Source organism: Lipophrys pholis (genome assembly GCF_963383615.2).
Source record: "Lipophrys pholis genome assembly, chromosome: 14".
NCBI lineage: Eukaryota > Metazoa > Chordata > Actinopteri > Blenniiformes > Blenniidae > Lipophrys > Lipophrys pholis.
The window spans coordinates 13404098-13411235 of record NC_137633.1 but is presented as its reverse complement, the minus strand read 5'-3'; positions in this window follow the sequence as shown (position 1 = coordinate 13411235).

Here is a 7138-nt window from a genome sequence, read left to right as displayed (position 1 = left end):
CCAAAGTGGGTCAAAACCTCTGAAAAATGTTGAAAACAGGTGTTGCAACCCAACAGATGCATGTGACACAAAGAAAGGAGGTGTGTCAGGTTATACAAACAAAAGCAAATGTTTTAAAGTCTGAAATGATGGAACATAGAAGAAAAACAAGTGCGTACAGAAGACTGCATAAGGCACGAGTGACATCAACAACAACAACAACAATAAAAAAAAACAAGCCTTCTCACTCTCAGCAGCTGTCTGTCACTGTTTCAGGTCGTGCTATTCAATTCTGTTCATGCCAGCAGTTTATTGTTCCATGCATATAATATTGAGAAATAAAAGAACATAACAGTTGTTTCCAGGGCTTTGCAATTAGTATTTTAGCTGCTGATAAACACAACAGCATTTCTATGAGGGGCCATGATGATTGTAACTTACTGGATTTTTCAGTGTTGGTGCAGTTCAGCCCTGGTGAGTCCCGCAGAAGCAACAAACTCAAACAGAAATGTGAGAGATGTTGCAACCTCTTTCATCTGACAAAGAAGAGAGGCGTGTCACAACACAGTATCTTATTTAGAAAAAAACTAAGAGTTCTCTTTATCCAAAGCACAGGGTGTGGGGATGAATAGACTCAGTGGTGAATGCATTCATGAGTAGGAGTTGGAAACAGAAAAAGGTCAAAACTAAACCAAAATTTGCAACAATGTGGAGCCAAGGAGAGGAAGGAGGCGGTGGCTGCACCGCCTCCTTCCTCACCGATGATGCCAAACATTTACTTCATGCATAAAATAGCAAAATGTACATAAAATATTTTAACAGAAATGTACTTCTGCACATTTTCTGCTAAAAGATAAACCGAAGCATCTGTTGGACAAAAGAAATGAACCACCTGAGCTTCAGTTTAACCTCTTTGTTGATGTATGAGATGACTCAGACAGCAGCAAATCAGTTCTTCAGTGAGCGGCCATGTTGATTGTTTGTTATTGAAGCTTGAGTGATGAAAAGTGGAAACTAGGCCAGTTCCCAGGTGCTTGAGTGCAGCAGAAATGGTTGAGGTGTGTCGAAAAATAACAACCTTTGACCCGTTGGAGGTTCACACAGGTGCAGCCTTAAAGAATGTGACAGACAACATCTATAGGAAACAATTAGAGTCCACCCGTCAGAACTGGGCATATTTTATGTTTCTGTTTTAAAATATGAGAAACCGGTTTAGGTCCTGCTTGTCTAAATCTGTGGCGGACTGAGAGAACAGACCTGACATGGTCGTAGTTTACGCAAGTATTTATTAACAAAAACATATTCACCAGGCGGTCAATACAGGTTCCAGCCGTGCTCTCCCCTCCAGTTATGATGAAAAGAAAGAGGCCGAATCAACATGAGCAGTGAAATTTATCCCAGAGAGAAGGTCCTTCTTCACAACACTTCCTGTGACCCTTGACCCACTTACGGTCCTCTCTGGAATCATGATTGGCCCAGATCTGCAGTTATCCTCCTCACCACAAGGGGCACCTTCTCTGGTTTGCCAGTCTTTAGGCGGAAGGCACTCACTGGGACCATGTTTACATTCCAAAACCTTTATCATGTAAGTTACCAAAGCAATAATCTGCCTTGAACAACTTTAAATCATCTAAAACCCAAATGCCCTTTTTGTAGTCCATCTTCGGAAACTTGTAGTTCTTTCTCCCACCATGGCAGACGTCACTAACTTGCGCCGTCGTCGGTTTATTATGACGTCACTAAGTGAAAGTGCGGTCTGACTGCCACACCAACGTGATTGCCTTTCACTAACTCCTTTAGGAAGCCTCCTAACACCTTTCCTTAACCCTGTGACGTCATCTACGGTGTTAAGGTAAAGTCGATAGATAATGTGATAGGAGGGACAATTCGGACGTACCCTACATCCCTGATGTTAAAATGGCGGAGCAGTTCTAATTGAGAAGGTCCCTGTACTGGTTCCTCTGGTAAGAATAACTTTGGTTGTTGTCGGAGCTGTGTTCAGAGCATGTGATAATGACTTTTATATTCATGCAGCTGAAGTTCGCCTGTTTAATTTGACCTGTAGCATCATTTTACTTTTATTAGTCATGTCTGGTTTTATGTTGCTTGTGGTCAGAGCTCTCTGTCTTTTGATTATCAGCCAACAATTATTAACACTGAGAGCAAACTGATTTCTGGAGACATGCCTATGAGAGTAAAATGATAAACATCAGGCAGATGACAGCTTAAGACCCCCCAGTAGACAAGTGAAACAGCGTTTTGTAATTCTACAAGTTGAAATGCAGGAAAAAACAGGACATGGAATGAAGCCTCCACAACAGAATTGAGACACGTGATAAGAGAGGCAAGCTTTCAGAAAACCTTCACTGCACAATCTGCACTGAAAGTCATTGAAACATGTGGCATTTCTCTGCATCCGATGGTCTATGCTGGTGCTGTTGTTGAAATGAAACCCCAACCTTTAACTATTCTATATAAAGCAACTGTGGAAAAAATTGGATTGGTGCTCATTTTGAATAAAACAACCCTTAATTCAACCCAGCCTGCTTTTCGGCTGGTTACCATGCAGCTCACGACTTCCAGCAAAGTGACTTTTGACAGCAAATGTGAGGCGATACTGTAAAAACTGAGGTTGTAAAACTAACAATGAAGCCGGTTCGGAGCTGTTGATGCTGCTGTCGTCACATCCAATCACCAATTATCTATTTGTGTGGCAGGAGGATTTTTGACAAGGAGCAACTTCACACCAGAGAGGATGTGAGAGATATGTGAGAGATACCAGGATAAACACACCAAGAAGGAGTGAATTATGATGAGACAGGTTATGTGATGCAGTTTGCAGTGCAGCAAGTAAGTGCAACAAGTCTCAGGGCTCAGGGGAAATCTGGGAGGCTGAATACTGTAGCTTAAAAACCAGATGTTGATGATGTACAGGCACTTCTGTGTGAGACATATTATCTACTCTATCTGCACAAAAGGCTACCTGTTTCCATTTTAGTGCATGTCAAATTTTTAAGCCACAAATTTATAACAAGTAGGATGTCTTGACTCGGTTTTCATAAAATAATAAAATAAATATGCCTTTTTGGTTTCTTGGAGTTAACCCATTTTAGCCCACATTTTTTTCAAGTATTGAGAACATCCAAATTGTGTGTCTTTGGTAAATGATTTTTTTTACAAAAGTCGATGAATAATTGTATTTTTTTAATCGGTCATAATTGTGACGGATTGGATCATATGTTGTTATGTCAATATAAGGTGCCGGAAGTGCTGTCTTGATAAAATAAGAGTAAAAATACTCTATATGTTGAGTATATATCTAACATATCAAGAACTTCACTCAGTGTGAATCTAAAAGAAAGAAATAAGTGGAAAATTAAATCCAAGATACATTTTTCATGTGCAGAGATTAACATGTTTACTGATTCTGTAAAAACAGCAAACTCAGTAGATTGTTATCAAATGCATATATCATCACTATAAATATTAAAGATCATGTATACCAGAAAGTGTTGTATTATTTTGATATTCACAAACTTTTTTTGCAAGCTTTGTAGCAGTCATTTGTATAGCAGTTGGAAAAACTGTTTAAAAATGCTTTGGTAGGAAAACAGAGTGGAAAAATGCATAAATTAATTGATAAAAAAATAGAGCCGAATCATCACATGAGCTAAAAGGCAGTTAAAAAAAATAATTGTTTGAAATAAACAAAAAATAATGTTATAATAATTATGTTAGGGTAGCAAAGAGCATGTGCAGAAAGAAGAAAATAAATACATTTGAGATAAGATATGTAAATTTTTCACACAGCTTTAATTTCCGACTTGAGCTAAATTACATGTCCCAACCCAGTCCCTGTTCCCACAGTAATTGATAACTATGAAGGAACTGGTTATTCTCTTCTGTGTCTTCATAAGTCTCCTCTGTGTGCAATTCTTCACAAACTTAAACAACGGTCCACGTTGAGCTGCGACTGAATTTTCTTTCATGTCTTTAAAAGGAAGTGATCACTCATCGTACACAGAAACATGCAGCCTCTTCATTTCCTGTTATTGACAAACTTGCGGTTGCCATGGCAGCGGACACAATCATCCCGACAAACAATCACCAGTTGCCAAGAAAATTGCAGCCTGCCACAGTGTTTATTTGCCTGACCTTTCTTTCCTGCAGAATAGTTGAGCTGCTGCCAGCTCCCAGCATTAAATGAGGCTTAATGGAAACGGTTTACTGTAGCACATCGGGCTTAAAGGGCTGCTTAAAAACTGCTGCACTCTGATTGTTTTTTGTTGTTGTAATCAGAAAAGTTCTGCAGCCATATTTTCTTCTCGATGAAGCTCGACTTGATCCTTTCCTCTGTGATAGTTCCCATGGAGAGACACCAGTGTGCATCGGGGTCAGTGAGTGGCTGTGTGCACGTGAGTGTGCTTGTTTTGATTGAGGAATCGAGACTGACAAAGAAAAACGTGGTTTAAACATCTTATATTCCAGTGATCCACTTTTCTGGCACGACAAGAAAGAACATTCAAATACACAATCAAGTACACAAAACCCTTGATTGTTGGCTTGTTGGCTCAAATGTTGTTTCTTTCAAAAGTAAAAAAAAAACAAAAAATGTTAGAGAATGCAATGTAATGCAATGGGAATGTCTGCTATGTATGCAACTGCAATTGCTTCAGGGTTTTGTAGGAGTCTCTCCTCGGGGAGTTGAAATTCATACAAACTCCACAATGAACATGCCTCCCAAGCAAGCCCAGGTTGCAAACCCAGGTTTTGTTACATTATTGCCTTTAATGACAGGGAAAATAAATGTACTCAACAACAGATTTAAAAGAAAGGTGGCAATACATAATTAAATGTGCATTTCATAAAGAGACATGTTAGATCAAAAATGGTTTCTATCGCACAGCATGCTTTTCAACATGCTGCACACATTTTCTGCAGAAACACTGCTGCAGTATTTTATTGTTTGCCATCCTTACTTCTCTGGGATGTTATGCCTGGCATGTTTTGGATCTCTATTTATTCATCACTCCTGAATCAAATAAACTGTTGTTCACCAGAGCTCTGCACAGCAGAGTCAAATTGTAGTTCAACTCACTGAACTCGTTGCTCTGATCAGCAGCCGATAGTTGTTACCCGTCAGTATTTCAAATGTCAACAAAAACGTTCCCTGCCGTCATCAAGATGTCCCAATCCACTCACTGGTACAACAGCTTTCACTCACTTTGTCCAAACGGCCACTTTGAATATTGCTCTAGGGTGATGTGCATGTTAAAACAACACAGAGTGTTCAAAGAGACTAAAAATAAATGCCTGTGATGCAGACAAATGACAGCACACACATGTCAGTGAGTTCAGTGACGATGAACTTCGGGGTGTTTAAAGAAATCTAGAATGAAGTGTGTTATATTGTGGTGTGCCATTAATACACCAGTCATAATACTTTTCTCAAATCATTTCAAGGGTCATTGCATGAGAAGCAGATCAATCTGTTACAGGATATTATAATAAGTCAACATATCCGATGAAATGGGAATAATTGCAGTCCTGTTTGAAGTGGGCCAATCAAGAGTGAGTGTGCATCTGATATGAGAGCATTAGTCACTGCAGAAACCACAACAATGTGCAGATGGTCCGGAGTTTCTCCGTTCAGGTCAGATCACAGGAAACTGATGCCGAGGGTGAAGCAATGAGAGCATCAAAGAGAGCAGAGATAAAGAGTACAGACTGCGATCCAGGAAAGATCTGCACTGCTTCTGTGAAGGAAAAAATGATTACTGTGAGGAAAATAGGAGTTTAGGAGGTTCTCATGGTTTATTAGACGGTGAGGAAATACAGGAAGCAGAGGAAGCGGGTCTATCTTCTGAAGCACGTTCTCCGGCTTGACCATGACCAAAGGCAGGCGACACCATGGACAGATCTTAAGTCTATCACAGGGTTATTGTCGTGTTTTCAAAATGTTTGTGAAAGCAAAGGTCAGACAAAATGAAAATGCCACTTGAGGATCCATTCAACTCTTGCCGACTGTTGGTGTCCACATCACACAGAAACAGTTTTCAGACCATGGTGACCACTCCGCTAGCATGCCACAGCAGGACTGACTGCAAATTAAAGTGGGCATAGCAAGCACTGTATTTGCACCACTGGAAATCCTGAGTATCCACTAAAAACAAAATGTACACAAAGGAAGAACATGCAAACTACAAGATTAGAGCCAGGCTAAACAGTGAAAGCTCTCAAGTTTAGACGGAGTGATATAAACAATAACTGAAGTTAAGGCCATCACTCATTCTAATAACCACTTCTACTAACTTCACCTGTTAGACTGCTAGATTTCCTAAAAGCTGACAAGTAATACAGTATATTATCCATGTTTCTACATTAGACTGCTGCAGAAACTGAAAAAACCCCACGTTAATGAAGTATTTGCTCTTTGGATTGGGCTGCTGTGAAAAGAAAAAATGTTGAAAGTGTAAACTTTTGTGAGAGATAATTAAAGCACTGACTTTTGAGTCCAGCAGCACTAAATTGCTCCATAAGGTTGAGACATGGCCACCGGGGTGGGATTTGAACCAGTGTGACTCGATGATAATCAGAGCTGTCAGTCAGTCTGTTTGATCAGAGGAGACGCTGTAAAGCTCAAACCCGCTTGAACTTCTCTCACTTTGATTCATATTTGATATATTCTTTAAGAGTTATGTTATGCATAATGAGGTGCGTTCATTACAATTCCAGACTTAACAAATACATTTATTAGATTGTAAATTTCGTGTGCCATCATTCTATAGCCTGTGCCCCTATTTACCCCCCCCCCCCCTCCAAAAAAACTGAATTCTAGAAAGGACCCTGGTTGAGAGAACAGTAAAACTGGGTTATATTTATCTGCATCCGATGCATACAGAGGGCTGAAACAAGACGAACCTAACCACAGTAAACTCTGAATCTGACTCTATCAGACTTTCTAAGCGTGTGAAATGAAAATGAGTCACAGTGAGTGAATGGACGCAGTGTCCTCATCCTCCAGGCCTGCTTCCTGGTTGCATCCTCTCCCCAGCTCCGCCTCCCTCCTCCAGGCCTCAGTCTGACAGAGTCTGTGGGAGTGATGAGCCGACACCCGGCTACGGCTGTTTTCCTTCCCTCTCTGCCCCCCCCCCCCCCC